This window comes from Nerophis lumbriciformis, linkage group LG08 (assembly GCF_033978685.3).
Source record: "Nerophis lumbriciformis linkage group LG08, RoL_Nlum_v2.1, whole genome shotgun sequence".
Lineage (NCBI taxonomy): Eukaryota > Metazoa > Chordata > Actinopteri > Syngnathiformes > Syngnathidae > Nerophis > Nerophis lumbriciformis.
The window spans coordinates 19,565,399-19,582,500 of record NC_084555.2 but is presented as its reverse complement, the minus strand read 5'-3'; positions in this window follow the sequence as shown (position 1 = coordinate 19,582,500).

Below are 17,102 nucleotides of genomic sequence, written 5' to 3'. Positions count from 1 at the left end.
GTTGGACAATATCGGAATATCGGATATCGGCAAAAAGCCATTATCGGACATCCCTAGTGTTGACTTTTTACACACTGGCAGTTTCTCCACAATACACCAAAACCAAAAAGGAGCTAAAAGTCCTTAATTTTTTTGAACGACATGCATAAAAACATTTTGGATTTTTTTTCTTCTCTGATGAGCCTCTCATTCTTTTTCTGTTTGTTTGTTCGGGGTTTGTTTTTTTGCTGTTGTTATTGTTTTGTGTGTGTGTGTGTGTGTGTGTGTGTGTGTGTGTGTGTGTGTGTGTGTGTGTGTGTGTGTGTGTATGTGCCTCTATGGGGTTTTGGGGCACTAGGAGGTTAACCCCTTTACTACTGTTACCCCAGGTGGCCCTTGGCAAAGGCCTAGTACCCAGAGGTGTGGACTCGAGTCACATGACTTGGACTCGAGTCAGACTCGAGTCATGAATTTGATGACTTTAGACTCGACTTGACAAAATGTAAAGAGACTTGCAACTCGACTTAGACTTTAACATCAATGACTTGTGACTTCACTTGGACTTGAGCCTTTTGACTTGACATGACTTGCTACTTTCCCCAAAATCCAAAGTTTAAAAAGTTATTTGGGAGCGCTCCGTATTTTTCATTTTCTTCGTCTGTGTCTCTCAGCGTGTTGTTCCTGTCAGCTGGTGTGCTGTCAGTACAACAGCCAATCAAATTAGATCTACGTTGTTTTCATCACACAGCATTCATCCAATCAAATTGCAGTACAATCACCGAACAAGTTGTCAAACAACGCAACAATTATGCCAAAGTTGGTTTCGTTCGGGTATAAAAACTACGACTTGGTCAACAAAAAATGAATTGCCGTATGCAAATCACGCAGTTCGAATATTACAGAGGGAGACGCAACAACGTTCAACATTTGAAGTTGCACAAAGAAGGGTAAGTTTTGAATGTAAGATAACGTTTATTGGCTAAGTAACGTGACTTTTATTTGCTGTGTAGTTAAATCAGTGAGGCTGCAAACTCACTGCTAACGTTATATCCATAGACATCTTATAAGTAGACGCAGCATGGAGCGCTACTGCCTACTGGCGCAGACGAGGCGCGGCGCCGCCATCTTGGAGTGGTGATCCGCTCCACTCAGTGCAATTCATTTGGCAGGAGCAATGAACTGTCAGCGCATTTAATTTATCTTACCTCACTGAATACCACTGATTTTCACCCCCCTTTTTTGTCATACGTGTAGCTATGATAACAGACACATGTTTTGGCGTGTTTTAGTATTCATAGTTTGCTTAACAGTAATATAATATTCTTATATGCTATAAGTGACCAGACGTCCGAGATCAAAACTGGGAATATAATCCCAGAGAAGGGGGAAAAACGGTAAACTATTTTTAAGTTGAAGAAACAATATGATTAGGTTATATATACATGCGTATATCCTACATAAACAATGTATGAATACATTAGATATCTATATATCTTAGGGACCTATAGACTGTATCTCTGTTGCTGCAGCAGCAGAGAGTTTATTCTGTCTTGACACTTTGTATTGATATTTTCTATTACATTCTTCCCTTAAATGATAATGTTTGCAGTGATTGTTTTATATGTATTATTTTATGTAAGTCGCTTTGGAAAAAAGTGTCTGCCAAATACTTAAACATAAACACATATAAACACCTGAAAGTCTTCATATCAGCTAAAACCACCAATCTGTTTCACTGGATTCAGAATAAAACCAAATTCTGTTTTACCCAACAATGTTAGTATTTGAATATTGTTACTTGAAGACTTATTCCTGGTTACAATTATACTGTTAAGAAAGTATTGTCTTATACTTTGCCTAAAATGAGAATGCATCATAATCAGTGGCGGCTGGTGAATTTTGTTTTAGGTGGGGCTGAAAGTTTGTAAACCAAACCCCTGTAGGGGCATCATCCTCCCCCAGAAGATTTATTTGTGATTTTCACACACAAATATTGAAGATCTTTGATCCTTCTCAACTCTGTGGTAATATTATTTTCATAAGATACAACCAATAGTACGTTAATGTTAAATCTTACTTGTGAAAAGTAATCCCCCGATTCCTATTTTCAACAGTCCGCTCATTTGAGCAGGAAAACGCTGAACACCAGCCCGGCATCTTTGTTTTCTACCTGTCAACTGTCAGTTTAGGCTGCTCGCCGGCTCCTCATCACCACTTCAAGATGGCGGCCAAATTGCTCACGTCACAGCAACCTGCGTCTACTTATAAGATGTCTATGGTTACAACGTCATTGCAAACACGGTAATCTGTTGCGTCCACTGCAGTTTGCTACCTTATTCATACTTTTTGTCAAGTGATTTTTTTTAAGCAGGGTTGCATGAGGTACCTACACATAACGTTACGTTAGACAATGTATCACACACAGTAACGTAACGTTAGTCAATGTATCACACACAGTAACGTAACGTTAGTCAATGTATCACACACAGTAACATTACGTTAGTCAATGTATCACACACAGTAACATTACGTTAGTCAATGTATCACACACAGTAACGTAAAGTTAGACGGTGGTCAGCAGCACCGCGTATTTTAGCCACCTACAAAAAGACAAACATAGTCAAATAAAGGTCAGTTAAAATGTATACTATATTAAGAATATGTGTACATATTGCATAGGGTCCTGACATCTAAAAAGTACAACTCTGTTCATTGTTATGTTCATATATTTGTTATGTTTTTCATGTGTACGCACACATAAACACACATACAGTATGAGATGAGATCAATGAGATAAGGTAAGAACAGGATAGAAACTGCTGTGGAACTAGTTACAATGCAATATGCCATTGAAATACAATGTTAACACTTTTGTGCAAATAAGTACAGTTGCACTTGTTTTTTTCAAATGTGTTTATTCTGTAAAGGAATGAGTTACATGTTTAAAATGACTGGTTAATAGTGCTATTTTGAAGTGCAATGTCAGCACTATGTTTTTCCCTGCAATTTCAAATGCACTTGTTTTAATAAATAAATACAGCGTTTTAAAAGCATACACAATCTGTGTAAATATATTAGTCTGTGGTTAAACGACTTGAAAGGACTCGAAACTCAAAATGCAGGACTTGGGACTTGACTTGAGACTTTCCAGTCTTGACTTTGGACTTGACTCGGACTTGCTCTGTCTTGACTCGGGACTTGACTCGGACTTGAGGGCAAAGACTTGAGACTTACTTGTGACTTGCAAAGCAATGACTTGGTCCCACCTCTGCTAGTACCTGACTGCCCCCTCGCCTGGGATACGGTGAAGACCTCAACGGCGGAGCAGGCGGAAGACGGTACATGTAAGAACTACCACAACGACTGCGATGGCAGAAGAAGGCTGCAGCAAAAAAGGGTCTCCAGTCGTCTTAAAATCCATGCCACTGGACCCTGACCCGATTTCTGTCAAGGATCGTGTGGTGACTGTCTGTGCACCAGTCTCCCCACGTTAAACAAAGTCACGCACAGGCATCCTCCATAAAGGGGAGTGCCTTCTTTTCTGTGTGCATCTTTTTCTGTTGGGGGACATTGGAGGGAGGTTTTTTTTTATTTTTATTATTATTCATTTTTTTGTCAAACCGCTCATTAAATTTCAGCCCTAAACCAAAATACCAAATGTGTAATGTTTTATTTTATTTTAATTCCTTTTGATCAAATGATTTCACCGTTGTCAATTAGTAATCCATCCATCTATCTTCTTCCGCTTATCCGAGGTTGGGGTGCGGGGGCAGCGGCCTAAGCTGAGAAGCCCAGACTTCCCTCCCCCCAGCCATTTCGTCCAACTCCTCCCGGGGGATCCCGAGGCATTCCCAGGCCAGCTGGGATGGATCACCCCCCCCAACGTATCCTGGGTCTTCCTCGTGGCCTCATAGCGGTCGGACGTGCCCTAAACACCTCCCCAGGGAGGCGTCCGGGTCAGATTCTGACCAGATGCCCCAACCATGCATATTGCTACATTGTATACATTTATATCAGTGATCTGATCCAGCCTTGAACCCCAACTCAGGCTCTGAGGTCTGTGGATCAGAATCTGCTGAAGGTTCCACACACTCGTTTTAGAACGAGATTTGACTGATCTTTCCAGGCGCTTGCTCCCATGCTTTGGAACGATCTTCCGCCCTCATTGCGCTCAAATGACTCTCTTAACACCTTTAAAAGCAATCTTAGGACTCATTTATTTGTTCAGGCTTTTAATTAGCTACGATTGGGCTGCTATGATTTTTATGTTGTCTTTCAATTGGTTTTTATAATGTTTTGTATTGCTTATTCATACTGTGTTTTTATATTGTATATTGGCCTTGTATATCAGCTGTAATTTCTAACTGTGTTATAAAGCACTTTGTGGCTTTTTTGTCTGTGAAAGGTGCTATACAAATAAACGTTACTTGTACTTATACTTACTGACTTACTTACTTACTTGCTACTTACTCTGAGCTCCTCCCGAATGACAAAGCTTCTCACCCTGTCTCTAAGCCCCGCCACCCAACGGACGAAACTCATTTCAGCCGCTTGTTCCGTGATGTTTTCTTTCGGTCATAACTCATGACCACAGGTGAGGATGGGAACGTAGATCCACTGGTAAATTGAAAGCTTTGCCTTATCGACTCAGTTCCTTCTTCACCACAACGGACCGATACAGGGTCCGCATCACTGCAGACGCTGTACCAATCCGCCTCTCGATCTCACAATCCACTCTTCCCTCAGTCATGAACAAGACCCCGAGGTACTTGAGCTCCTCCACTTGGGGCAGGACCTCCTCCCCAACCCGGAGATGGCACTCCACCCTTTAACGGGTGAAAACCATGGACACGGACTTGGAGGTGCTGATTCTCATCCTAGTCGCTGCACACTCGGCTGCGAACTGATCCAGTGAAAGCTGAAGATCCTGGCGAGATGAAGCCAGCAGGACCACATCATCTGCAAAAAGCAAAGACCCAATCTTCCAGCCACCAAACAGATCCCCTCAACGCCCTGACTGCGCCTAAGAATTATGTCCTTAAGAGTTGTAAACAGAATCTGTGACAAAGGGCAGCCCTGGCGGAGTCCAACCCTCCTCGCTTGAAACGGGTTCGTATTACTGCCGGCAAAGCGGACCAAACTCCGACACTGATCATACAGGGAGCGGACTGCCACAACCAGGCGGTCCGTTACCCCATATTTTCAAATTTGCATAACATGAGGTATTATACTATTATAAACCTGTTGCATTGTCAGATCAAAAGGCCTTAAAAAGGGTCAAAATAAAAAAAATAAAAAAAACAGTACGTTTAAAATTTTTGTTTAGGACTGATGTTTATTGACACATTTCCAAAAAAGCTTTTAAAAAATGCATCCAAAATGTTTTTATGCCCTTCAAAAACTTAACGAGTTGCATGTCCTTTGAAGATAATTCAGATAGCTAAGTGCTTAACTTGGTTTGACTTAAAGATAATAATTGGGACGGCACGGCTTGGTCGGTAGAGCGGCTGTGCCAGCAACTTGAGGGTTCCAAGTTCGATTCCCGCTTCCGCCATCCTAGTCACTGTAATTGTGTCCTTGGGCAAGATACTTTACCCACCTTCTCCCAGTGGAACCCACACTGGTACAAATGTAACCGCGATAATGGGTTTCACTATGTAAATAGCGCTTTGAGTCACTAGAGAAAAGCGCTATATAAATATAATTCCAGCTTCACACTAATTGTTTTAATTGTATTTATTTTTATTTTTAAGGGGGCCTTGAGAGGCAGGGGGACTTCCATAGAGCGTCTTTGTTCATGCTTGAACAATACACAAGCCTCCAGCTAGGTGGCAGCAGTGCTCAATTTAATCAACAGAAATAATGACTGCGAAATATGACAAAGTATACACACTTGGCTTTACAGCGAATATGAATCTCCTTAAAGAGAATAAGCTCTTAATTTGGAGCAAATGCTAGTCAACAACTACAGATAAATAGGTAAATATTATCAGGTTCTTACTTGTATTGCAATTTAAGGGGGGCGTGACAGAACATAATTTAGAATTTATATGTATTGTAATAAAAGGGTAAACGGGGATCATCGTATTATTTTGTTGATATTGTGACCTGGTACGCAAAATTATGCAAGCCTGATTCATTTATACAGAAAATGCACCTTGTTAAGGAACAATGTTTCTTTAATTTTTAATTTATTTCTTCTTCATTTCTGAATTAGCTATCTACAAATTCTAACTTTAATGTTATACATATCTACCCTTTTTCTTTTAGTCATATAATAAAATGATAAACAGGAAATGACTCAACTTCAGTTTTGTATCTTATGTAGTAATTTGTATAGTAATTGCTATAATAACATGGAGAAAAAGTATATTGGATTAGTTCAAATCTGCTTTGAACATGTTGAATTGTGTAACTGCAGTAGACTAATAAACAAAAACATTACAGCTACCAATATATTGTCCTGTAGTGTTTTTTTCATATTGACAATTAGGTTTATTGATAACTAATACATTTTAAAATGTTTGCCCTATTGATTATCCATAAATTGAAGTATTCAATGATCTTGAGCCTTCCTCAAAAAAAAACAGTATTGGATCTGTGTCGTTGTCGATACATGACCTGCATTTTCTTAGTATCGGATCGACACCAACATTTCCAGTATCGCCCACCCCGGTACACAGACTGTTGCATAAATCATTTAAAGAAGAAGTCCAGACAAAAATAGTAGTCAGTTGCCAGTAAATATATTTAAAATGTGTAGTTATCGAGTATAATCTATACCAGATCCATTTTGTTACTGGATCATTTTGCATCATTTTGATTAGCATCTTCATATAATACAGGCAGATGGAATACTATTGTATTGTGTTGTAACAGAGCTATAGAATGTACTGACAGAAACAGAGACTTTACTTTAACATCCATTTGAAGAAACATTTCAGAGGTGTATTTGGAAAATTGTACATATTTTCTTCGACTGGGGTAAAAATAAAACTGCATGTGTTCTTATTGATCTCATGTTCAATATTCAGTGTCTAGTGCCTATAATTCTGGGACGTGTTCTTTTATCGTTATTCAGAAGTATAGAAAAACAGACAGACAAAAAGACAAGAAGGTATTTAACTGACATAGAAAGTGAAGAAGTGTATTATCTCGTATGTTTTATTGCTGTTTTACAGAGGTGGAAATCAATAGTCTGAACGCTGATGTTTATTCATGTCATGCACCAAGAGCCTGGCGATGGAAAGGGGGGGCGTTTCAAGTACAATCGGTTGTCTATTGATTACTCAAAAACGAATTTATATTATGGAAAAATATTTGCAAAATTCGTTTTCAGGACCTACATAATACATCAAGATAATTTGTTAGCGAAATGTCTGTCATCTGGATGCTGTTTAGGTCCTTTATGTGGTTATTGGGACTTGTTCATCCAGCAAGAAGAAGCCCAGTTTGCCAAGTGCATGACCTGGACTGAGACTCTGCACAGACGTTCCAACTGAAACCCCAAACAGGTCGGCAGACATAATTGCACATTGACAAAAACCCATTCACACTCCCATTGACGCTTAAAAGACATGTTTGAAAAAAGTCGAAGCTGAAACTACATGTACTTTTTGAAATACATTTTTTAAAGCACAGGTCTTCAACAGGGGTCTGCGATCCCCAAAGGGTCTGCAGAGGTACTGCAACCGGGTTGTGAAATGATTGGTTGACAAGACTTTAAAAAAAATAAAAACAGGTTATACTGCAATATTCTATTCATGTTAGCATTTAATATATCTAGCGACCAGCGCATTAGTTCCCAGCTAGCGTATTGCACAATAAAAAGGTATGTTTAGGACGAGTTTAATTTAAAACACAATTTTATACAGCATATATAAGCGGTGGGTCCCCGCTCCATCTCTATATCAGTTTTGGGAATCTAGCACAAAAAAAAAAGCTAAGATAAAAGGGCTACATTTTAGAGAAAAAAAAAATACAAAAAAATTGTGAAATTAACTAGCTGCATAGACAGTTAATTTTACTTGACAAGACATCCAAAATCAAGATTTGTATATCTAGAAATTCGTAGGACTATTAAGATATAAATAAGTATTTTATACTTAAAACAAAGCTGTATTCAAGTTGCTATTCTTAATCTAAGCATCCTGGAGATGTTGCTGAATCTTTTTCTACGTGGGGAAAACCAAAATATCTTATTTGAATGGTTATTTTCTTAATTTTAACATTTTTGAACTGGAATAGAAAAATATAATTATTCATGCTAAAATTAAGGTTAGTCATTGACTAAAAATAAGTATATAGCGCTTAAAACCAGGGACATTTATAAAAACACAATTTAAAATCTTGGCAAGTGGCAAATAATTTGCAGTGCAGCTAGCGATTAGTGCTCTATTTGCCAGCTTGCGATTAGCGATACAGATGCCAGCTAGCTCATAGTGGCGCTATACTGTATTCTTTGAATATCGTAGAGTTGCACAATTACAAGGTGTATTTAGGGCACATCTCTCAAGCTGGCAGCTCGCGCTCTAGTTGCCAGCTAGTAATTAGCACACTAGCTGCCAGCTAGCTAATAGCAGTGCTATATTGTATTCTTTGAATATATTACTATTGCACAATTACAAGGTGTTATTGGGACCACTTTAATTTAAAACATGATTTCATACAGGACATATATGTAGGGCGTGCCCGCTCCATCAGTTTGGGGGTCTTCAGCCAGGGAAACATTGAAGGCCCCTGCTTTAAAGGAATATGAAAATAGATGAAATTGTCATTGTTTGCAGTTACTTCCAAACTAACTACCGTACTCCTTTTCCCAAGGTCTCCTTTTGTGATGACGAAGGGGTCCCTTAAAGAACAAGGGAAACATGAAAGTACAGTAAGCTTAATTCAATATGTACATCGTTTAATCCAGTTCTACTTACGGAATACATTTTGGAGAGGTTGTTGAAAAGCACTTGGCCTGCCACCACTTTGTTCCTCACCCCTCTTATGGTTCCATTCTTGCTGCAGATATTGATCCTTGTGTTGCTGAAGAGTATCTCTCTCTTGGCACTAGCGTACAAAAGCAGGTCATCTGATTCGCCAGCGTTTTCCTCAATGGGAGGTTCCCCCGCCAACAATCCGTTCAGGTGACTGTTGGCCTCACTGGGGGGTGACAAGACCCTCTGCTGGGTAAGGTCAAAGTCCACGGGGTCTGACACTGACCCGCGCCACGATGTCTCGTCCTTGAACACCTCCGTCAACACGCGTCCACTGTTGGCGGACGCTACTCTGAACCTTACTGTCCTGCCATTCTTCTCCGGTTTCACTTTTGACCCCTCCATCGGAACACAAAATGACTTTTCACGTCCCATTAAAAAAGAGTGGATGTAGCCTATCTGCCGACACTTTTAGCAAACAAAAGCATCACCAGTGACATGCAAAACAGAGTGAAAATACCCAGAGTATGCAAACAAGACACCAAACTGGTAAATAATGAATGAGCCCCTGCCATGGCAACGGTTAAAATGGGCAAACAGTAAAATGATATCAGTATGTTCAATAATTGACTGTGGTTATTTTCAAAGCGCAGATGTCTTGTCTTTAAAGACACACAAGCAGTGTGCAAGAATTAGCCCTCGATGAACTGTAGATAACCTTTTGAGTTCTTTTACTCTGCAATCGCATAGGGATGTAACGATAAACAGTCTTAATGATAACCCCCAATTCCAACCCCTTGATGCTGAGTGCCAAGCAGAGAGGTAATGGGTCCCATTTTTAGTCCTTGGTTCGATGTTAGTAATACCGTTGTAATTAAAATTATTGAAAAACCGTGACTGATTGCCGCACTTTGATAAACTGCAGTCTTTTTCGCCACTCGGGCCAGCAGACTGCAGAAACGACATTCCCCAATCAAAGCTCCTGTAAACACTACTGTCTGAGCAACTAAGATATTCGATTGTGCACATTGAACCTACAAGCTGTGCTCTCTTATAACGGAATGTCTTCTTCACGGCCACTCCGGAGAGGATGTGTGTTTACTTGCTACTTGTCTTGTCTGTGTACATTTAGCCTTGTTTTCAGTGTTTACGAGTTATTGTATTTGTCCTAAAGCCCAGATCAAAATTGGAAACCATAAAATCATGAAGCATTTAATACAATATCAATAAAGCTTTCTATTCTATTTTAACCTAATTCTAGATTATGGCAGGCTTCATTTAATATGTAAAATAAGTGTAAACTGTTCTTTGAGTGCAATAAGAAAAAACATTGTGTTTAATGCGCCTTTTAATTTTAAATATTTAATTTGAATATTAATATTTTAATAATTTTAAAATTGTTGTTTGGGTGCAATAAGAAACATATAGATTTATCATAAATGTTCTGTTAAAATTAAGCTAATAATAAATTTTTTGTGGTCCTCTTTATTTTGAAAAGTATCATAAAGTATTGAAATACATAAGAATAAAGATTTTGCTACCATAATATTGGTGTCGGTACAACTCTAGGTGGGATGTATGTATGTGCAAACGTAACTATGTAGTCGCTTACGTGCTGTTGGGTTTGGACCAGTTGTTCCTCCCAGGGAATTTAAGTTGCTGGTCACTCCCAAGTTCTTTTGATGACACATAAGCTGAGTAAGAAGGACCACCAGAGACAGAATAGGTATTTTGTAATTTATTTCCAAAGCCTTGGAAACAAATGTGAGACCAAATCCAGTACAGAAGCCTTCACTAGCGCAGCTAAAAATGGTCTAATCTAACATACGGAAAAACTTCTCTTCTATGTCTCGCTCGCCCCCACCCTCCAGAAGTAATACAAACGTCCATTGTTCAACTCTGAGAAGAGACAGGACAGGATAAGATAAGATAAAGGAGTATTTTTACTCCCTGCATTCCGAGCTCAAGGTTGACACACACAGTACTTGCAGACAACCAAAAGAGAACAACTGGAAGAACACTAGCTGTTTGTAATATGACTAAGAAAGTAAAGAAGTAACACACAAATATGGATATATGTAATTATCTGCCTCCGTCAGTGCCCAAACGTAAACTATGCAGTGACGTAGCAAGTGGCGTCCCAATTCCTAGAGAAGATTACAAAGCTCTACCCTTTTTTATTTCATTTCGAAGGTGTAGTGGTAGTGAGCGAGGGCTAGAGGTAGTGAGTGAGGGGGTGTATTGGGATTGGGCCTTAGGGCCAGTCCCAATATACTGTACCCCCTCATCCTACTTTTTAGCCCTATTCCCAAATATTGCACGTTTTCCGTGAGGGTAGTGGTGTCCCAATTATTCTTTGCATGTAGGGGTAGTGGGCATAACGAGGGGTAAAGAGGTATGAATCTAGTCCTTCAGAGTGAAGTATTTCAGATGCTGACTCGCCCGGAGAGAGCCAAAGAAAATTTGCCAATTTCTGCATAAGTTATATGATATATTACATGTTAGTTTGGAACGGTAGCCAGCTAAAATACTGACGAAAAGCTTGCGAATGTGAAAACATTACTGTTACATACCTTCAAAAAATTCACAAGAGACAACAGTTGTCGATGGCGGCTTCTTCTCCGTATAGATCTTCGGTTATATCTCAACCGAAGCATGATGAATGATAAAAAGACAGTCGCTACGTAGTCGCTTACGTGTCCAAACGTACACTATGCAGTGATGTAGCAAGTGGTTTCCCAATTTCTAGGGAAGTTTACAAAGATCTACCCCTTTGTTGCTAAATTTCAACAGTAGCAGTGGTACAGTGAACATTGGAATTGGGCCTTCATGGGTTATTTTGCCTTGGAAAGTATATATTGAATGTGTGTGCATGTGTGTGTGTGTGTGTGTGTGTGTACGTGCGTGTCTGTGAATGTGTTGCTTCCAGACCGCCCTCGTTTATCGCTGTTAAATGTATGTCTGCAAATTAGAAATAATTAATTACAAATCAAATATTTTCTTAGCTAAAGCATAAAAAACTGACTTCAACCTTATAAATACATTGTTCAACATTATAAGAACCCTGTATACATGAAATAACACATTTGAGTCATCCTTGCACTCTTTTAACCCAAAATAGTAATGTTGTCTGAGGCTGAGCCAATCAGTGGCCACAATACTGAACACCGTGCTCTGATTGGTTTGGTCTCCTCTAGTGGCCGATACTATTTTAGTAATAACCTTTTTAGTTTATTGACCAATTTTGATGCTTGAAAATTCTTAATTGAAGCCAAAAATACGTACAATATGCTTTGGGAGGAAAAAAAAAAAATATATATATATATATTTTTATTTTTTTATTTTTTTTTTGAATCATTTTGAATTGAGAATGGTCACCCCAAGAATTGGAATCAAATCGAAATGTGAGTTGCTGTAAGAGTCACATCCCTAATACACATATACATACACTGTAAAAATTACATCCATCTATCCATTTTCTAGTTCATTGTAAATTCACAGCAACAAACTGGCTAATATTGCATATTATAACAGCATTTTACTGTGAAATAACAGTTAATTTTGATTACAGTATATTTACTATGGAGAAAATACCAGTAAAAGCTGTGAAATCCTGGTACATTTTATAGTGCAATCAAGGTCAAATGTATATATATATATATATATATATATATATATGTACAGTATATAATGTGTTTGTATGTGTGTATGTATACATATATATATTTTGTTTAAATATGTATATATATATATATATGTGTGTGTGTGTATATGTGTATGTATATATACAAACCCGGTTTCCATATGAGTTGGGAAATTGTGTTAGATGTAAATATAAACGAAATACAATGATTTGCAAATCATTTTCAACCCATATTCAGTTGAATATGCTACAAAGACAACATATTTGATGTTCAAACTGATAATTTTTTTTTTTTTTGCAAATAATCATTAACTTTAGAATTTGATGCCAGCAACACGTGATAAAGAAGTTGGGAAAGGTGGCAATAAATACTGATAAAGTTGAGGAATGCTCATCAAACACTTATTTGGAACATCCCACAGGTGTGCAGGCTAATTGGGAACAGGTGGGTGCCATGATTGGGTATAAAAACAGCTTCCCAAAAAATGCTCAATCTTTCACAAGAAAGGATGGGGCGAGGTGCATGAGCAAATAGTCAAACAGTTTAAGAACAACGTTTCTCAAAGTGCAATTGCAAGAAATTTAGGGATTTCAACATCTACGGTCCATAATATCATCAAAAGGTTCAGAGAATCCGGAGAAATCACTCCACGTAAGCGGCGTGGCCAGAAACCAACATTGAATGACCGTGACCTTCAATCTTTCAGACGGCACTGTATCAAAAACCGACATCAATCTCTAAAGGATATCACCACATGGGCTCAGGAACACTTCAGAAAACCACTGTCACTAAATACAGTTTGTGGCTACATCTGTAAGTGCAAGTTAAAGCTCTACTATGCAAAGCGAAAGCCATTTATCAACAACATCCAGAAACGCCGCCGGCTTCTCTGGGCCCGAGATCATCTAAGATGGACTAATGCAAAGTGGAAAAGTGTTCTGTGGTCTGACAAGTCCACATTTCAAATTGTTTTTGGAAATATTCGACATTGTGTCATCCGGACCAAAGGGGAAGCGAACCATCCAGACTGTTATCGACGCAAAGTTCAAAAGCCAGCAACTGTGATGGTATGGGGGTGCATTAGTGCCCAAGGCATGGGTAACTTACACATCTATGAAGGCACCATTAATGCTGAAAGGTACATACATATATATATATATATATATATATATGTGGAGTTTGCATGTTCTCCCCGTGACTGCGTGGGTTCCCTCCGGGTACTCCGGCTTCCTCCCACCTCCAAAAACATGCACCTGGGGATAAGTTGATTGGCAACACTAAATTGGCCCTAGTGTGTGGATGTGAGTGTGAATGTTGTCTGTCTATCTGTGTTGGCCCTGCGATGAGGTGGCGACTTGTCCAGGGTGTACCTCGCCTTCCGCCCGATTGTAGCTGAGATAGGCTCCAGCGCCCCCCGCGACCCCAAAGGGAATAAGCGGTAGAAAATGGATGGATGGTATATATATGTGTGTGTGTGTGTGTGTATATGTGTATGTATATATATATATATATATATATATATATATATATATATATATATATATATATATATATATATATACATGTGTGTGTGTATATATATATATATACATGTGTGTGTGTATATATATATATATATATATATATATATGTGTGTGTGTATATGTGTGTGTGTGTATGTATATATATATATATGTTTATGTTTATATATGTGTATATATATATGTGTGTGTGTATGTATATATGTTTATGTGTGTGTGTGTGTGTGTGTGTGTGTGTGTGTGTGTGTGTGTGTGTGTGTGTGTGTGTGTGTGTGTGTGTGTGTGTGTGTGTGTGTATATATATATATATGTATGTGTGGGGGAAAAAAATCACAAGACTATTTCATCTCTACAGGCCTGTTTCATGAGGGGGGTACCCTCAATCGTCAGGAGATTTTAATGGGAGCATTCGCATACCATGGTTTATATAGGGCACAGAGTGGGTGGGTACAGGCTGGCCTAGGGACGTGGTGATTGGTTCATGTGTTACCTAGGAGGTGTTTCCGTCTATGGCGGCATGTTGTTACAATTTCGCTGCGCTTGTTGAGGGATGACAGGTCTGGACGGTAGATAATAAACAGTTTCTCTTTCAAGCATAGGTTGCATCTTTTATTACCACTATTGTAAGGTGTGCTGGATGCAAGAATTTGCCATGTTATTGAATATTCAACATTATTGTCTTTGAGGTCCCAAATGTGTTTGCTGAGTTCTGTGGTATTTCGCAGGTTTTTGTTCCTGAAAGAAGCCTTGTGGTTGTTCCATCTGGTTTTGAATTCACCCTCGGTTAATCCTACATATGTGTCGGATGTGTTAATGTCCTTGCGTATTACCTTAGATTGGTAGACAACTGATGTTTGTAAGCATCCCCCGTTGAGGGGGCAATCAGGTTTCTTTCGACAGTTACATGCTTTGTTGGTTTTGGAGTCGTTCTGACTGGGGGTCGACGGCTCATTTGCAATTGTTTTGTTGTGGTTTGAGATGATTTGTCGTATATTGTTCATGCAGCTGTAGCTCAATTTAATGTTGTTCTTGTTGAATACTTTTCTTAGGTTGTTGTCTTTGGGAAAGTGTTTGTCAATCAGGTTGAGGAATTTGTGTCCAATGTTAGTTGAGACGTTTTTGCTGTATGGGGGGTTGTTCCAGATGATGCCGTTTCGTTTTCTGTTCTTTTTTGGCTGGTTTCCTGGCGTGGGTTCATAGGTGAGGGTGAAATTGTATCCGCTTTCATCAAGGGCTTTTTGGTACGGGGGGGTTGCTTGGTCAAATTCAGCTTTGCTAGATGACAGCATCGATAGCCTTTTATTGATTCCGGTAGGTATTCTTTTCGTGGTGGTGGGTGGATGGTTGCTGTCATGGTGCACGTATTGGAGTGTTGTGTTGGGTTTCGTGAATGGTTGGTAGCTGTTATTTCTCAGGTTGAAAGTTACGTCGAGAAAGTTGACGGTTTGCTTGTTGGCTTCAATCGTGATCCGTAGGCTGTTCTCTTTGAAAATTTGGCATATGCGCTTCTTGGTATTCTCGCTGCTCCTTGGCGAGGCGCGACACACTGCCAGTCCGTCATCACGGTAAATACCAAGGTTCAGATTGAGGCTAGCGAGCTGGGAGAGGAGGAAACTCCCAACGAGTTCACACGTTTCTGCTCCGTCAAAACTTCCCATAGTGACGTCAAATGTTGCATTGTTCTTTTTTTGCCATGGTGTACTGTTGTGGATGAGAATGGAGTTTTTTGCGTGGATGATGATGTTTCTTTCGTTGCCTGTGATTGAGTCGTAGTCTGAGGCGAAGTCTAGTGCTTGAGTCAGTAGGTCTTGCGTGATGGAAGGGTAAAATTCCTCGATATCAAAGGAGATGAAGTTGTGCTGTTGTTTGTCTTGGATGTTGTTGAACCATTTGATTACTGCTGCTGTATTTCTCCATTGGTTGAGTGGTGTTTTGTCCTTGATTTTTGTGTTGACTCTGTCCAGGATTATTTTGCTGATTTTTCCTATTTCAGATTTAGTTGGGTTTATTAGTCGGCATGTTGGGTTATTTGCGAAGTTGGGTTTGTGATCCTTCAATGTGATGAGGGCTTCCTTGTTGGCTGTGGCGTCCACCCTGTCCTCAATGTCCAGTTCAGCCGCGATCCTTTTATTTTCCAGGTGGATGTTCTGTAAGGTATTGGGTTGCGCTTTTTTGTATGATTTGGTGATGCTTCTGTCCAGTAAGGTGTGGTGTTCTGGTATGTCCATTCTGTAGAAGTTTGTGGTTTTATCGGCAGCTATGATGAGGTTGTTTACTTTCTTGATGCGCTCCTTGTCATTTTTCAGCTTGGTGAGGAGTGGGTTGCGGATTGGCTTGAATTTGACTGATTGTATCATTTTGAGCATGTCGTTCTCAAAATCCTTTAGTTCCTCAACTGTGGGTGGGTTCTTGGTAGATTTGAATCCGTAAGTTTCCTTTTGCATTCCTTTTGTTTCAGGGTGGAGGAAAAAATGTGCTTTCCACCGCATCCTTCTGCCCTATATAAACCATGGTATGCGAATGCTCCCATTAAAATCTCCTGACGATTGAGGGTACCCCCCTCATGAAACAGGCCTGTAGAGATGAAATAGTCTTGTGATTTTTTTTCCCCACACATACATATATTGCGCTCTACTACGGTATCGAGCACTATTTTTTGGATAACCTTATTAAGACATATATATATATATATATATATATATATATATATATATATATATATATATATATATATATATATATATATATATATATATACATGCTTACAAAGCAGTTCAAAGTGCCTTACAGAGGCATACAATTTACAAAACGGCGAACAAAATCACAAATAAAGATAAATTAATTAATTAATTAACAATAATAAAAAAATCATCATAAAATAATCATAAATTAATTCAAATAAAATGAAAGAGTAAAGATAAAGGCCTAACACTGGATTTGAACATCGCCAGATAGAAATGAAAATTGTGAGTTTATGAAGTATTGTAATCATGTGTATCTTAATCTACATTTTTGTGGTGTGTTTTTTAAATCTT